Raw genomic sequence first — 18,802 nt, 5'->3', positions numbered from 1 at the left:
AGGCAATCGCCACCCTCCGGGACCCAGGCCAATGCACATGGCTCCTTTCAGAGGCAACAGCTTGCTGGAACCTGCTCCTCATTCACTTCCAGAACCCTCACCTCCCTCTGAGAAGAATCATAAATGAGGTCCTCAAAACAGCTGGAGAGGGATGATCAGGGGTTTCCATGGTCCCTCTGCCAACGGATGTAAAGATAGTGAAGGCAGAGTGGGGTCAAATGTCAACCAAACAGATCTGTCCTCAAATCTCTAGTTTTATGGCCTTGCACCAGTTACTGAAACTCTCTGAGCCACAATTTTCTCATCTATAAGACAAGATACTAATACTTACCACTCTGGTTGAGAGGATTAGACAACAAAATGTATGTACAGTGTCCAGCAGGCTACCTGGCATGTAGCAGGAGGTACTCAACAACCGGTGGTCTCCTTCTCTACTTCCCTCATCACGCTTTGATTTCCAAAGTCCTCTTGGGAAGAGGCCATGAGGAATTGGAGGTGCCCTGCCGTGTCCCTTTAAGAGTGAGGTTCATGTTGTCTTTTCTATGTTCCCCATGGCACCTGCCATGGTGTTTACCCATGGTACATGTCCAGCGGCACAGTAATGAAGGAGTTTAGAAGAGTGAGGGGAGAGGAAAGAGGGAGGACAAGGAAAAGGCAGTCTCATCAAAATGGCATTTGCTATTAAAAAAGCATTTTCGAAGCCGGGATAAAACCAGTGGTGCAGTGAGGTAGCAATAAAAGCCAGCTCTCTCTGGCGTGCTGAACAAGCCCAATATTTTCCCCACAGGCAGAGGTGGTGTGAAAGAGGACCACAGCATCCCCCAGACTTGGGAAAGGAACCTCAAACCCACACGCTCACACCCCATCCACACCTTCACCAGGCCCCACTGAGTCTCCACTAGCCTTCTCCGCTCTCTCTCTCTTTTCTGAATTTTTTCAACTTACATTCCATTTATTTTAAAATTAAACATTATATAAATAGTATATGTTTCTTCAGCTACGTTGTATAATATTTTTCCAGTTCTACTGAGAAATAAGTGGTATATAATTGAATTAGTGTAAGGCATACAACATAATGATTTGGTATATGTATACACTGTGAAATGATCGCCACAATAAGTTTATTTAACATCCACCACCTCACATAGTTACAAATTTTTTTCTTTGTGATGAGAACTTTTAAAATCTACTCAGAAACTTGTAAATATACAATACAGTATTGTAAACTGCAGTCATCATGCTGCACATGACATTGCCAGAACTTATTCATCTTATAACTGGAAGTTTGTACCTCCTGACCACCTTCACCCACCACTCTCTCTTACACTTGACTCCCTCCCTACTCACTGTCACCACCAGCATCTCAGCCCTTCCCATCTTGCCTTCCCACCCTTGAGCACCTCCATCCAAGCCACTCTGCCAGCCTCCCACCCCTGCCTTCTCAGATTCATTGTCCTAATGGCAACTGTTGACCTTCCAAAGAGGCTGATCATGTCAAACAACTCACATTTCATAAGATATTTTAAAATAACACACATAATGGATAATTATCATAGAAAGATTTTAAGACCAAAAATGAGCCCCCCTAAAAAGTTTCATAGGGCCACTCCCCTCCCCCAGAGATAAGAAAACCAAAGCATGGAGAGGCTCAGTAACCTTGCAGAAATGCTCAGCCCTTCTATGAAGTGCTAGTTGCAGGATTCAATCCTAAACAGTCTTCTCCAAAGCCGCAGCCCTAACCACAACACACACTGCCTGTGAGACAAAAACAAGACTGAAGAGAAGGTTTGGGGTCAAATCATAGATCATGGATCAAACACCATCGTCAGACATTGTAATCTTGTTACGTTGGCTTAAAAAGTCATTGTAGATTCAGGGGAAGGATGCGGTAAAGCCAGTACTCTCGTACAAGAGATGGGAGCACAACCTTTTGGGAGGGTAATATAGTATTACAAATTCAGAGGCCTAAAAAGGGCTTTTTGATCCATTGACCTGATATCCGATATTTATATTCAGAAAATAACTGGAGAAACTTATAAGGGCATACATGTATGATTGTTTATGGCAGTAATATTTCAAAGAGAAAAAAAAAAAGACCTAACCTAAATTAACCTAAATGTCAGCAGTCCTCTGCACATTCCAGGAACTTCCATGCCTCCGTATTAGCACCTTGCTGGTGCCTCAGCCTGGAATGCCTTTGTCCCACTTCTCTGCCTAGTGAATTCCCACTCAGCCTTCAAGGTCCAAGGCAAATCCATCCTCCTCCATGAACACCTTCTCGATCCCCTGAGTTGAACTTCATTATCACTTCCCCCTGTGGCTCCAGATTGCTTTGTGGGTGCATCCAGCCTCTCTCTTTTACTCTCCCTTATTCTGAGTTTTATCAGTGCCTGGCTCTCACCCCAGGCAATTTCTGCCCTCACAAGGCCCTCTGTGTCTGATTCCCCCCATCTTATAGTGCCTGGCACATAGTGGGTACTCACTGATACTGAGTTGAATTACCCATGCCTCTAGTTATACAGCATTTTATAATTTAGAAAGCACATTCACAAATATGCACCTTTGATTTTTAAAACATTAAAAAGCAGCAAAATAATAGTCATTTAAATTAATTTTTTAAAAAGCAGCAGAAGTAAATATTTTTGTTCCCATTTTAGAGATAAGGAAACTGAGGCTCAGAATGGAGTTTTCCAAAGGTCACACAACCAGTGGGGGATAGATGGCCTTCTGACTTGAATGCAATTATCTCTCTACAACACCAAGAAAGGGGGAAATGGGTTGCAGTGGCCCCCTAGTGGGCTACTCACCCACCTTCACTGTGGGGAGACTTCATGGCACCCAAGGGACTGGGAAGGGATCTCCTAAGGAGCCAGAGCTCTTGAGAGTAAGTAATTTCTCCACCTGCCATCCTAACTATCCTTCTGCTTACACAATCCTTCAGGCTGGTTCCAATCCCAAATTCATCCCCATTCTATACACCCAGCCTCAATTTTTGAAACTGGCTTGAAGTGGCCTAACTCATTGCTTGGGTTTTTAAAAGCCACACCCCACACCCAATCTTCCACATCAGGCTACTCCCTTAGCATCAATATCAGTTTGCTTTCTCCAATCCTTCCACCTTACTCTGGCCATAGCCTACGCCTGGGCTTTTATTCTTCGGCACAGCCTGAGACACCAGGAAAACAGAATCACCTTCCTCAAGGCTGAGGGACAGGCTGAGGGACAGGCCTTGCCCTGCACCAACACAGGGCCTCTCAGATCAGCTCCCCAACGTGTCCCTATGTCAAAATGCCTTGGAGGCCTGCTCCAATTGCCTTCTAAATAAGCCCCAGCACCTTATCCAAGGACCCTCACAATCACTCTGCTTCGTACAGTGCAAATTGAAATATAAGAAGACTTTCCATTGTACATGCAAAAGGGTTTCAAGGGACTCAGCTTTCAGATGCTCTTTCCTAAAATCTGCCTACAGAAGTGCCTGTGATGGAAATGCAGACCCACCTTTCCTACCTCCCTTTTACACTCTGCTGAAAAAAAAAGCCCACCTCCCATCCTTCCAGAATCTTCTACTGGTGCATTGCCCCAGGCAGTAAAAATGTCTTAGGCATCAAACAGAGGGAAAATTTCAAATTTGGGGCTGGTGTTGATGAAGCAAATAACTCTAATTATTCCCTAACAAATCTTGTTGCAATCAGGTGGTATCCAATTTTTTGCTTTCACCAAAACTGCAGGAAGACCTACTGGAGTTGTCAGCTGATAATTAATAATTTTTGATAGGTACTTCCCTGGTGGTCCAGTGGCTAACACTCTGTGCTTCCAACACAAGGGGTGCAGGTTCAATCTCTGGTCGGGGAACTAAGATCCCACATGCTGCGCAGCGTGGCCAAAAATATAAATTTTTAAAAATTTAAAAAAACAATTTTTTGTAATAGTTTACTACAGGATCTTCAGCATGTGATGCAGAAGGAGTTTAAAGAGCCAAGCAATGTTACTATAATAAAATTCCTTCCACTCTGATCTGCATATTTATGTGAATAAGATTTCTGGTTACTTAAATCCATAAGTATGAAAAATAGGAATACAGTTGATGCTGAACTCTGTTTTCTTTCTAGAAATAAGTAATACTCATTCACAGATACATTTATAAAGAGATGCATTTCCAATAAAATTTTACTTTTATGCTTAATAATTTACATTTTATTTATCAAACTTTGATATATATTATATTGTTTTGATCAATTTGGTACCAATAATATAGTAATGATAACTTCATTGAGAAGAGATTTTTTTAAGCACTTAGAGTCTTACTGTTTCTAATGTATTATCTACAACATGAATATCTCCCCCCAAATTTAGGCATGTTTATTCAGTTGCCTATTTGATAATTCTACTGGACTGTGTAATAGGTATCTCAAACTTAACATGTCTAAAATCAGACTTCTGGTATTCCTCCTCAAACCAGCTCTTTCTGTAGGCTTCCACAGCTCATGAAGGCACTATCATCCTTTCAGCTGCTCAGGTCAAAAACCTTAGAGTTGTCCTTGACCCCAGAGGCAGCCATGAGACTATGTCTCACAGACCTCCCATGCAGGGAGTGCAACTGAGTGAGAGCACCAGACGCTGTGCTTGAAATCCATCAACACATTTGCATGGAGGCCACCTCTTCCATGGACTGCTCCCCACCAATAATTGAGTATGGCAGGAATACTAAGGCAGACCCACTCCCGGGAGACACAGGACTCCTTTGCTGGCCAACTTTGGCTTAAGAACTCTCCAATGGCTTTCCCAAACCTTCCTTAGACTGCATGGTGGCCTTGGACTCTTTCACCCAACACTGTCTCCCCCTCCCTTTCATCCAGGGTCAAACTTCCATCATGGTCGGATGGCTCACCCAGCTTTCCCTGGCTCCTTTCCTATTTTCTTTCACACAGGAAATAATAATAATAAAATGCTTACATGTTTAATTCCAGCTGGGCATCTGCTTCTCAGGAAACACAGATTAACACATTCCTCCCTTTCTCTCACACCTCACATCCAACCAGCAAACCCTGTCGGCTCACTTCAAACTATAACCAGGATCCAACCGCTTCTCGCCATCACCCTGGTTCAAGCCATCATCATCTCTCACCAGATTATGGCAACAGCCTCCTGTCTCAGGTGGCATGGTACATGAAAGATGGTCATAAATTCATTGCTCTCCTTTCTACTCTCTTGAACCTGGCCTTGGCCTCTGAGTGCTTTAGCCAATTGCATATAGAAGAAGCCATGCTGTGCCAGGCTTTAAGAGGACTGTCAGCTTCTGCTTCCTGCCTCTTGGAACCTAGCCTCCATGCTGTGTGGAAGCCCTAACAGCTCACTTGGAGGAGAATCAAAGCCCCCGGCCGACAGCCCCAGCTGAGCTCCTAGAAAACAGCTAGGACCAACTTGCCAGCCACTTGAGTGAGCCATCTTGGAAATGAATCCTCCAGCCCCAGCTACCTTAGCCGATGCCACATGGGGTGAAGATGAGCTATCCCTGCCAAGCCTTGCCTAAATTAGAAAAGCATGAGCAAATCAACGATTGTGGTTGTTTTAAGCCATTAAGTTTGGGGGTGGTTTTTTACACAGCAATAAATAACTGAAAGAGCCAGAGCCCCAACAGGAAATAGATGGCACACTGAAGGGGTAACTGAAGACAGTTTAATTAAGGGACCATGTTTGCAAAGATGTGACCAGGGTAAGGGATAATGAAGCACCAGGGACTCACGTGAGGGGGATTCCATGTCCGTGTCTAGGCCTAAAGGAGCAACGGAAGACAGCAGTTACCAGAAGCCCAAAAGGGTAGCTACAAGGGAAACACACCACCTGACAGGAGTTGTGGGCCCAGGTAGAGGGACTCAGCCAACCTGCAGTGACTAGAGGACTAAATGGAATATATACCCAGATCTCATTCTTCTCTCTCCCTCTTGTCTCCTACTGGTCCGCGTTAGCTGAATCCACTGAAAGCCAGAGAGCAAGTAGCCCACTGCTGTAGCCCGTAGAGGTCAGCCTCCCAGGGCACAGAGCAGGCTGGAGAAAGGTGGAGAGTAGATCTGAAGAGCAAATGAAAGCTATCCAGCACCCCACTAGCAGCTCTCCCTGCTTTAGCCCATACCCCCTTGCGGTATTTTCAACACAGCAGCTAGAAAGATCTTATGAAAGCTTAAGTCAGATGACATAATTTCTTCGCTCAAAACCCTCCATAATCAAAGCTAAAAACCCTCAAAATACCCTATTAAACCCTACATAATCTTACTACTCATGAGCTCTGAATTCACTTCCAGGGGTTCCCACTCTCCATCTGGCTCTGGCCATGCTGGCCTTCTTGCCCTTCTCCAAACATGACAGTCACACGCTAGGCTCAGGGGGCTTGCGCCAGCTATTTGCTGTATCTAGCATGTTCTTCCCCTCAGATTCACATAACTGGGTCCTCTACTTCCTTCAGATCACTTGCAAAAGTTGCCTTTTCAGGGAGGCCACCCTATCGAAAATGTCAACACCACCTCCCGTCTGACATGATATATCTCCTTTCCCTGCTTTGTTTCTCTTCGTAGCACGTTACAATACCTAAAATTACATATATTTTACTTATTTATCCTGTATATTGAATGTCTCCCTCACCATAAAGTAAGTTCCATGAGGGTGGGGATTTTTGTCTGTTTTGTTTACTAGAACAGCACCTAGAACAATGTCTGGCACATAATAAGCATTCAATAAATACTTGTTTAATAAATGAATGAAAGGACATGGAAAATGGCAATGGGTAATTTCAACATATATATCTATACATGTATATGTGCATGTGTGTATGTTTGTATGCAGGAAATTGTAATAGAGTGATTAAATAAAAATCTTTCAAGCATACAGTACATCAGGACAATTTTGAAGGAGAAAAGAAAGAAAATTCCAGTTCAAAGAGAAAAAGGAATGATATAAAATTTCTATCTATTAAGGAAGAACCTGTTTGTGTGTTTTGTAAATGGATGTTAATGGGTAGCAAATGGCTATGGTATTTAGATTCCACTTCCAAGTGTGAGATAAGTGTCTTATTTAAAATGACAATATTTCCAAAAAACTGGAAATTAAATTATCTGCAACTATTTAAGTTTATGATTATAAATATTTTAGATGTTAACTTCAAAATATGTGAAGGGGGTTCATAAGTTTAACAAAAACAGTTTAGGGGATATGCAAACAAAAGAGTTTGAAGACCACTGCTCTTCTAGGCCTAGGATTAGAAAATCTCACAGCTTATCTTGGCTCTGCCCCTAACTAGCTGTGTGACCTTAGAGAAGTCACTTAACCTCTCTGGGCCTCAGTTTTCTCATCTGTGAAATTACATAATGAGAGAACATGAAATCTAAAGTCACTTCCAATTCTAAAACCCTCTGTTCTGTGACCTCTAAAATTGTTTTTCTGTCTCTTTACAATTTTTATTTCTTCATGAGAATCTCTTCCACCCTTCTGCTCCTGCTCCTATGGCCACACACCCACCCCTATCATTTGTGGGCTGGGTAAAGAATACAAATAAAGGTTCCCAGCCTGCAGCAGGCCCCCTCTCCTCTTCCATGAGGAGACTTGTGTGCATGAGCATGGGCAGCTCAGCATGCATATCCAAGGGCCAGGCACTCTCCCTACACTCCCTACCCCTCACACTCCCTCAGCCCTTGCAGACCACAATCCCTCAGGCTGGGGAGTATAGCACTGTTGTCTTAGTCCATTGGGGTGGCTATAACAGAATACTGTAGACTGGGTGGCTTATAAACAACAAACATTTTATTCCTCACAGTTCTGGAGGCGGCGAAGTCCAAGATCAAGGCGCTGGCATATTTGGTGTCTGGTGAGAACCCGCTTCCTGGTTCATAGACGGCCATCTTTTTACTGTGTCCTCACATGGCAGAAGGAGGGAGGGAGTTCTCTAGGCCTCTTTTATGAGGGCACTAATCCCATTCATAAGGGTTCTGTCCTCATGACCTAATAACCTCCCAAAGACTTCACCTGCAAATACACTGAGTTTCAACAAATGAATTTTGGAGGGACACAAGCAATTTAGTCTACGGCAGCTGAACACCCACAGGAGGACTATCCAGGAGAAAGGCCCCTACACGTCCTGGCAGCAGACTCAGGGCCATTTGGGCAGGGGATTGCCTGCTTCTGGGCACCTAGGCAAGAGTTCCGAGTGGTCACATCCCTGTTGGCCCACAGCCATTTCACCTCATGAGGAAGGACGTGTCTGGAGGAGGGCCAAAGAGAGGTCTTCTAAAGCCCAGGGCCAAGGGAGTGGTCCCAGTTGCCCAGGTCTAAGGTGGCTCTGTCTGGCCCTAACCTTTGCTGAATGATTGCCTGTCAACATGAATGGATAAACATGTATACATATCCATACAAGGATGCACTACACAGCAAGAAAAAGGGATAAACTACGGGTACACAAACCAACATGGGTGAATCTCAGACACTATGCTAAGCAAAGGAAACCAGAAACAAAAGAGTATAAACTATGTGATTTCATTTATTTGAAATTCTAGAACAGGCAGATTCTATAGTGATAAAATGCAGATCAGCGGTTACCTAGGGCTGGGAGTAGGGGAACTGGCTGCAAAGAGGCATGAGAGAACTTTCTGGGATAATGAGAATGCTTGTAATTTATCATGGTGGTTTCACGGATGTATACATTTGTCAAAACTCATCAAACTTAAAATGGGTGCATTTTAATTTTTTTTTTTTTTTGGCCACACTGCACGGCATGTGGGATCTTAGTTCCCCGACCAGGGATCAAACCCATGCCCCCTGCAGTGGAAGTGCAGAGTCCTAACCACTGGACCACCAGGGAAGTTCCAAAATGGGTGCATTTTATTATATGTAAATTATACTTCATTGACGTTGGTTTATGAAGAAAAACAATAAGAACAAAAGGATTGCCTAGCAGAACTAACATCTGTCAATAAGTATACATTCTACACCATGGTATGATATCTCTTGCCCTGTCCTAATACAATTCTCCTTAAATCACATGTTCTCAAATAAATATGTATGTGCAGATGTATGCGGGAGAGGGACTGTCACCCATCAGTCAAACCTAGGAGCTGACTCTGAACCCCAAACTTTTTCCTTGTCGCCAGTTTATCTTCATTTTGGAATTAAAATCTCCCCCATGGAAGGCAGTGTGGAATGTTACAAGCTGTGAATCCAGCAGCCCTGGGTTCAAGTCCCAGGCCTGCCACTTGTAGGCTGCATGGCCTTATGTAGTAGTCAGAGGAGGACCCAAACATACAGGATCTTATTTCATCCTCACCCAAACCCTATGAAATACGTGACTTTGATCATCACTATTTTACAGATGAGACACCTGAGGCTAAGTTCCCACACCTAAGAAGCTATAAGCGGGGATTTGAATCCATATCCCTTAAGATCTGAAGTCTTATGCTTCTCCAGAGCAAGTTACTTAACTTCTGAAACTAGAGTTCCCTTCCTTCTAAGACTGGAATAACACTGCTTACATTTTAGGATCATTGTGAAAACCAAATAAAGTGCCTTGAGAATTCCCTGGCGGTCCAGTGGTTAGGACTCAGCGCTCTCACTACCGGGGCCCTGGGTTCAATCCCTGGTCGGGGAACTAAGATCCCGCAAGCCGTTCAGCGTGGCCAAAAAGAAAAAAAAAATCCAAATAAGGTGCCTGTGTCATTCATGTGCTCAGTAAGTTTCAGCAGTCTATTATTATGGGTACAGAATTTCCAGCCATTTACAGCTTTGGGGTTAAATACCAACCTCAGTACTTCCTGCTCACCTTCCTCCTGGCAGGCTCCCCAGTTTTAGAAACTAGGGATTAATCCTGGAGGGTTCTCAAGTGACCAGGAATTTCATTACAGCAACTAAGCAATGTTTAGCCAACCTGAGAATGTACACACATTCAACTTGCTGTTTGAAGCCAATTAAAGGAATTCTTCCATTCCAAGAGGCAAGATACTGAATGTTAAAATTCATTAGGAGAAGACTTAAGATCAAAGGACATTTGAGGTTTCTCTTCTTGTGGTCCCCCATCCTTCACAAAAAAATACCCCCCATAGCAAATCCCCCATACATAGACACCATCCCTGCTTAGAAGTGTAAAAAGGGAAAAAAAACTTTTTAAAAAAAAGGAGGGACTTCCCTGGTGGTCCAGTGGTTAGGACTTCACCTTCCAATGCATGGGGTGCGGGTTCGATTCCTGGTCAGGTAACTAAGATCCCACATGCCTCGCGGCCAAAAAACCAAAACATAAAACAGAAGCAATCTTGTCACAAATTCAATAAACACTTTAAAAATGGTCCACATCAAAAAAAGAAGTGCCAAAGGATTCTAGGGGTGGGTTCTTTACTAACACAGTTGTGCTGTGTTACTTCAAAGAAAAAGAAGGGTTCTAACAGCCCCATGCCTTCATTTCATGCTCCAAGAAACAAGGGGAACTATGATGATTCCGTGTTGAGATAAAAAAAGGTAATATCTAAATAAGAAGCTGTGTAGTTACAAACCCACCCACCACATGGGACTTCTCACTGCTGAGCATCACATCGTTGCTATGAGATGAATGGAGGCAGCTGGAGGAAATGTTCCTGCCACACAATAGGAGCTCAATGCAGCCTAGTGCCCGGCCCCTCTCTGAGGTTTGAGTGGGCAGGATTTTCTCAGAAGCACCAGACTCTCTTCTTTCTTGTAGCAACTGAGTCAACAGGGGAGGCATCTACCTTAATTTCTGGAAAAACAGGGTGAGCAAAATTGCCGTGGAGGTGCCACCATGTCTAGGCTTAAATGCCCATTGGTCCATCACAGGAAACAAAGTAAAAGAGGGCTTTCCTGGAGGCTAATTAACAGACAACTACAGTCATCTGAGACTTAAAAGAATAAAAACAAACCACCGTCACTGATCTTTTCCATCTCCTTTTGGAACAGTGTAGCTGACGGGAGGATGCTCCTAGCAATGGCTGCCAATAGCCTCCAGAATGGTTACTGAGGACAAATTCAGCCTATGAGTAATCAGATAACGGATAGAATCTGCAACCTGGGGTGCTCTCCACCCCAAATCTCACCTCTAGTGCAACAGAGGTGACCACTCTCTCCTCCCCATTCAGGGCTCTGCTCAGAGAGGACCTGCCCAGATAAACTTTTCCTGATTGGCCAAGTCTGCCCACAGCTCACTGTACTTGGATCCAAGCTGGGTTATGGTCTCTTGACTGAAACTTGGAAGTGAGACTCAGTTCAGTAGTTAACTACAGGTGATGGACATGTAAGATGACAGACATAGGGGCGAGGACATCATTTGGTGCTCGCATGTTTGGCTCATAGGCTCAGAGATGCAAAAGAAGCCATTCAACCTGAAAGAAAGAAGAATGCTGCAGAGCCACAGAGAGAGGCAGGGAGAAGAGGCAGAGAAACTAGGAGGAGAAAGAGGAAGGGCTCTTGGATGGTCCTTCATGTAGCCCTGCTGCATTCACCCCATTTTGTCTCAGACTGACTTGAGTCATATACAACACTCCTGTTGTCAATTCCTGACATTCTGATCCCTAAGGGCTTCAGTCCTTTAGTTGAAATGTTAGACTACTGATGCCCCATGAGAAGATACCATATTAAATCTTATTATTGGTCATTGGAATATTCACATGAATAACTTTGTCAGAATCTTTCCCAAAGGCAAATTTTGATATGGAGATTAGTGAGGGGAGTCCAAGGATGGCCCCTTGGAAGGGCAAAGTGCTCTCCAAACAATGATGTGGGCCAGCCAACCCATCCAGTCACTTCGGTTGATCGCCAACCCAGTTGAGTGCCCACTGTGCGTGGCTCTCCTGTCAGCCTTTCCTCCTTTCTCTCTAACCCAGTCCCTGTCCTCTTCCTCTCTTACCTGGACTTTACCTCACTCTCATAATTAGCCTCCCAGGCTACAGCCTCGTTCACCCCACCCTCCCCACTGTCACTGTATTCCTTGGTTAGCTGTGTATTCCTTTGTTGGATGTCTCGTCCATTAGGCTGTCCACTCAGGAGACCAAGGACCTTATCTGTCTTACTCTGCAGTCAGATTTAACCATTCCTAATGCAGAGTTTCCAAAGTTTGCTGCCCATGACTTCTTGTCACTCTTTTATAGTGTTTCCTGTGCTTTGAGTGGTTTTACTCATGCTGGCTTTCTCCTTCCCATATGCTCTGGAAGCTTTCCCATGCCATGGGCAATGACTGATTCCTCTTTGAGGCCCCAGTTCCATACAGAGTCAGACCTGTAAAAATGCTGGCTGCCTGGTCACATATCCAGAAAAGATGAAAGCTCAAATTCAAAAGGCTATACGCACCCCAATGTTCATAGCAGCACTATTTACAATAGCCAAGGCATGGAAGCAACCTAAATGTCCACGGACAGAGGAATGGATAAAGATGATGTGGTACATACATACAACAGAATATTACTCAGCCATAAAAAAGAATGAAATAATGCCATTTGCAGCAACATGAATAGAACTAGATATTACCATACTAAGTGAAGTAAGTCAAACAGAGAAAGACAAATATCATATGATATTACTTATATCTGGACTCTAAAAAAAATGATACAAATGAACTTATTTACAAAACAGAAATAGAATCACAGACAAAGAAAACTTATGGCTACCAAAAGGGGAAAGGGGGGGAGAGGGTTAAGTTACGAATTTGGGATTAACAGATACACACTACTATATATAAAATAGATAAACAACAAGGACCTACTGTACAGCACAAGGAACTATACTCAATATCTTGTAATAACCTACAATGGAAAAGAATCTGAAAAAGAATATATATATATAATACATAGAATATATATATATATATATATGTATATATATAACTGAATCACTTTGCTGTACACCTGAAACATTGTAAATCAACTATACTTCAACAGAAAAAATGCTGGCTGGATGGAAGAATTGAATTGACAGATAGAAGAATGGAGGGAGAGAGTGAAGGAGTAACAAAGCCAGAGGGGATAATTTTTGTTACTATGGCTACATAATAAACAACTCTAAAACTGACTGGCATAAAAATAATTTTCTTAGGCCCACAGGAATCTAGAGGGGGAACTCTAGTCAGGAATTTGGGAAGGGCTTGGCTATACAGTCTTCATCTGGGGTCTGTCATGTGGTTGCAGGCAGATGTCAGCTGGAGTTGCAGTCATCTGAAGGACAGACTGGGCTGAACACCCAAGACGGCCATTCACATGGCTGACAATTTATACTGGCTTGGAAAGGAGCTCAACTGAGACTCAACTATAACACACGTGGCCCATGGATGTGGCTTGGGCTTCATCACAGTAAGGCCTCCATAGTATAGCCAAACATCTTACACAGTGGCTAGGGCTCCAACGTAAGTGTCCCAGCAAAGAAGGGACAGGCTACACTGCCTTTCCAGACCGAGCCTCAGAAGTCACACAGCATCACTCCTGCCATCCTCTATTGGTTGAAGCAGTCACAAGTCCCCCAGATTTAAGGGAAGGGGACATAGACCCCACCTCTCAATCAAGGATGTCAAAGAGTGTTGAAGCCACTTGTTAAAACTGCTTTGGGACCTTAGGACTCTTCCAGTCCACCTGCTTTTATTATGGTGGAGGAAATCAAAGTTCAGGGAATTTAGAAGGCTTATTCAAAGTCGCATTAAAGGGGGGGTACCTTAAAGATGGGAGAGGGGTAAGACATGGAGAGCACCTTCTTCATCACAAATGCATCAAAAATACATCTAAATGTGGAACAGCTCCTACAGAACACCTACTGAACGCTGGCCAAAGGCCTCAGACTTCCCAAAAGGAAAGAAAATCCCCACGTACCTGGCCATGTGGCTGACAGGGTCTAGGTGCTCCGGCCTGGTGTCAGACCTGAGCCTCTGAGGTGGGAGAGCCGAGTTCAGTACACTGGACCACGAGAGACACCCGGCCCCATGTAATATAAATCAGTGAGAGCTCTCCCAGAGATCTCCATTTCAATGGTAAGACCCACCTCCACCCAACTGCCAGCAAGCTAAAGTGCTGAATGCCCCATGCCAGACAACCACCAACACAGGAACACAACCCCACCCATTAGTGGAGAGGCTGCCTAAAGTCATACTAAGGTCACAGACACCCCAAAATGCACCACCGGATGCGGCCCTGCCCACTAGAAAGACAAGATCCAGCCCCACCCACCAGAACACAGGCACCAGTCCCCTCCACCAAGAAGCCTACAAAAGCCACTGAACCAACCTCACCCACAGGAGGCAGACACCAAAAACAATGGGAACTACAAACCTGCAGCCTGCGAAAAGGAGACCCCAAGACAGTATATTAAACAAAATGAGAAAACAGAGAAATATGAAGCAGAGTAAGGAGCAAGGTAAAAACCCACCTGACCAAACAAATGAAGAGGAAATAGGCAGTATACCTAAAAAAGAATTCAGAGTAATGATAGTAAGGATGATCCAAAATCTTGGAATTAGAATGGAGAAAATACAAGAAACGTTTAACAAGGACATAAAAGAACTAAAGAGCAAACAAACAATTATGAACAACACAATAAATGAAATTAAAAATTCTCTAGAAGGAATCAATAGCAGAATAACTGAGGCAGAAGAACAGATAAGTGACCTGAAAGACAAAATAGTGGAAATAACTACTGCAGAGCTGAATAAAGAAGAAACAATAAAAAGAATTGAGGACAGTCTCAGAGACCTCTAGGACAACATTAAACGCACCACCATTCGAATTATAGGGGTCCCAAAAGAAAAAGAGAAAAAGAAACGGTCTGAGAAAATATTTGAAGAGCTTATAGTTGAAAACTTCCCGAATATGGGAAAGGAAATAGTCAATTAAGTCCAGGAAGCACAGAGAGTCCCATACAGGAAAAATCCAAGGAGAAACACAACAAGACACATATTAATCAAACTATCAAAAATTAAATACAAAGGAAAAATATTAAAACCAGCAAGGGAGAAACAACAAATAACATAAAAGGGAATCCCCATAAGGTTAACAGCTGATCTTTCAGCAGAAACTCTGCAAGCCAAAAGGAAGTGGCAGGACATATTTAAAGTGATGAAAGGGAAAAACCTACAACCAAGATTACTCTACCCAACAAGGATCTCATTCATATTCAACGGAGAAATTAAAACGTTTACAGACAAGCAAAAGCTAAGAGAATTCAGCACCACCAAACCAGCTTTACGACAAATGCTAAAGGAACATCTCTGGGCAGGAAACACAGAGAAGGAAAAGACAAACAATAACAAACCCAAAACAATTAAGAAAATGGTAATAGGAATCTACATATCAATAATTACCTTAAATGTAAATGGATTAAATGCTCCAACCAAAAGACATAGACTGGCTGAATGGATACAAAAACAAGACCCGTATATATGCTGCCTACAAGAGACCCACTTCAGACCTAGGGACACATACAGACTGAAAGTGAGGGGATGGAAAAAGATATTCCATGCAAATGGAAATCAAAAGAAAGCTGGGGTAGCAATTCTCATATCAGACAAAATAGACTTTAAAATAAAGACTATTACAAGAGACAAAGAAGGACAAGACATAATGATCAAGGGATCAATCCAAGAAGAAGACATAACAATTGTAAATATTTATGCACCCAACATAGGAGCACCTCAATACATAAGGCAAATGCTAACAGCCATAAAAGGGGAAATCGGCAGTAACACAATCATAGTAGGGGACATAAACACCCCACTTTCACCAATGGACAGATCAAGCAAAATGAAAATAAATAAAGAAACACAAGCTTTAAATGACACATTAAATAAGATGGGCTTAGTTGATATTTATAGGACATTCCATCGAAAAACAACAGAATACACTTTCTTCTCAAGTGCTCATGGGACATTCTCCATGATAGATCATATCTTGGATCACAAATCAAGCCTTGGTAAGTTTAAGAAAATTGAAATCGTGTCAAGTATCTTTTCCGACCACAATGTTATAAGACTAGATATCAATTACAGGAAAAACACTGCAAAAAATACAAACACATGGAGGCTAAACAATACACTACTAAATAAGCAAGAGATCACTGAAGAAATCAAAGAGGAAATCAACAAATACCTAGAAACAAATGACAATGAAAACACGACGACCCAAAATCCATGGGATGCAGCAAAAGCAGTTCTAAGAGGGAAGTTTATAGCAATATAATCCTACCTCAAGAAACAAGAAACATCTCAAATAAACAATGTAACCTTACCTCTAAAGCAATAAGAGAAAGAAGAACATAAAAAACCCCAAAGTTAGCAGAAGGAAAGAAATCATAAAGATCAGATCAGAAATAAATGAAAAAGAAATGAAGGAAACAGTAGCAAAGATCAATAAAACTAAAAGCTGGTTCTGAGAAGATAAACAAAATTGATAAACCACTAGCCAGACTCATCAACAGAAAAAGGGAGAAGACTCAAATCAACAGAATTAGAAGTGAGAAAGAAGTAACAACTGACACTGTAGAAACACAAAGGATCATGAGAGACTACTACAAGCAACTGTATGCCAATAAAATGGACAACCTGGAAGAAAAGGACAAATCCCTAGAAAAGCACAACCTTCCGAGACTGACCAGGAAGAAATAGAAAATATGAACAGACCAATCACAAGCACTGAAATTGAAACTGTGATTAAAAATCTTCCAACAAACAAAAGCCCAGGACCAGATGGCTTCAAAGGCGAAGTCTATCGAACATTTAGAGAAGAGCTAACACCTATCCTTCTCAAAGTCTTCCAAAATACAGCAAAGGGAGGAACACTCCCAAACTCATTCTACGAGGCCACCATAACCCTGATACCAAAACCAGACAAAGATGTCACAGAAAAGGAAAACTACAGGCCAATATCACTGATGAACATAGATGCAAAAATCCTCAATAGAATATTAGCAAACAGAATCCAACAGCACATTAAAAGGACCATACACCATGATCAAGTTGGATTTATCCCAGGAACTCAAGGATTCTTCAATACACTCAAATCAATCAATGTGATACACCATATTAACAAATTGAAGGATAAAAACTATATAATCATCTCAATAGATGCAGAAAAAGCTTTCGACAAAGTTCATCACCCATTTATGATAAAAACCTTCCAGAATGTAGGCATAGAGGGAAACTACCTCAAAATAATAAAGGCCATATATGACAAACCCACAGCCAATATCGTTCTCAATAGTGAAAAACTGAAACCATTTCCTCTAAGATCAGGAAAAATGCAAGGTTGTCCACTCTCACCACTATTACTCAACATACTTTTGGAAGTATTACCCACAGAAATCAGAGAAGAAAAAGTAATAAAAGAAATCCAAATCGGAAAAGAAGAAGTAAAACTGTCACTGCTTGCAGATCCTGAAGATGCTACTAGAAAACTACTAGAGCTAATCAATGAATTTGGTAAAGTAGCAGGATTCAAAATTAATGCACAGAAATCTCTTGCATTCCTATACACTAATGATGAAAAATCTGAAAGAGAAATTAAAGAAACACTCCCACTTACTATTGCAACACAAAGAATAAAATACCTAGGAAAACACCTACCAAAGGAAACAAAAGAGCTGTAGGCAGAAAACTATAAGACCCTGATGAAAGAAATTAAACATGATACAAACAGATGGAGAAATATACCATGTTCTTGGATTGGAAGAATCAACACTCTGAAAATGATTATACTACCTAAAGCAATCTACAGATTCAGTAAAATCCCTATCCAACTACTAAGGGCATGTTTTAGACAACTAGAACAAAAAATTTCACAATTTGTATCGAAACACAAAAGACCCCAAATAGCCAAAGCAATCTTGAGAAAGAAAAACAGAGCCAGAGTAATCAGGTTCCCTGACTTCAGACTGTACTACAAAGCTACATTAATCAAGACAGTCAGTGGAACAGGATAGAAAGCCCAGAAGTAAACCCACGCACATATGGTCACCTTATCTTTGATCAAGGAGGCAAGAATATACAATGGAGAAAAGACACCCTCTTCAATAAGTGGTGCTGGGAAAACTGGACAGCTACATGTAAAAGAACGAAATTATTACACATCCTAACACCATACACAAACATAAACTCAAAATGGATTGAAGAACTAAATGTAAGGCCAGACAGTATAAAACTCTTAGAGGAAAACATAGGCAGAACACTCTATCACATAAATCACAACAAGATCCTTTTTGACCGACCTCCTAGAGAAATGGAAACAAAAACAAAAATAAACAAATGGGACCTAATGAAACTTCAAAGCTTCTGTACAGCAAAGGAGCCATAAAGAAGACGAAAAGACAACCCTCAGAGTGGGAGAAAATATTTGCAAATGAAGCAACTGACAAAGGATTAATCTCCAAAATTTACAAGCAGCTCATGCAGCTCAATATCAAAAAAACAAACAACCCAATCCAAAAATGGGCAGAAGACCTAAATAGACATTTCTCCAAAGAAGACATACAGATGGCTAAGAAGCACATGAAAAGCTGCTCAACATCACTAATTATTAGAGAAATGCAAATCAAAACTACCATGAGGTATCACCTCACACCAGTTACACTGGGCATCATCAGAAAATCTACAAACAACAAATGCTGGAGAGGGTGTGGAGAAAAGGGAACCCTCTTGCACTGTTGGTGGGAATGTAAATTGATACAGCCACTATAGAGAACAGTATGGAGGTTCCTTAAAGAACTAAAACTAGAATTACCATATGACCCAGCAATCCCACTACTGGGCACATACCCTGAGAAAACCATAATTCAAAAAGACACATGCACCCCAGTG

Source organism: Balaenoptera musculus, chromosome X (assembly GCF_009873245.2).
Source record: "Balaenoptera musculus isolate JJ_BM4_2016_0621 chromosome X, mBalMus1.pri.v3, whole genome shotgun sequence".
In the NCBI taxonomy this organism is placed as follows: Eukaryota; Metazoa; Chordata; class Mammalia; order Artiodactyla; family Balaenopteridae; genus Balaenoptera; species Balaenoptera musculus.
The sequence above is the reverse complement of the archived record's forward strand: the minus strand, read 5'-3'. Positions refer to the sequence as shown.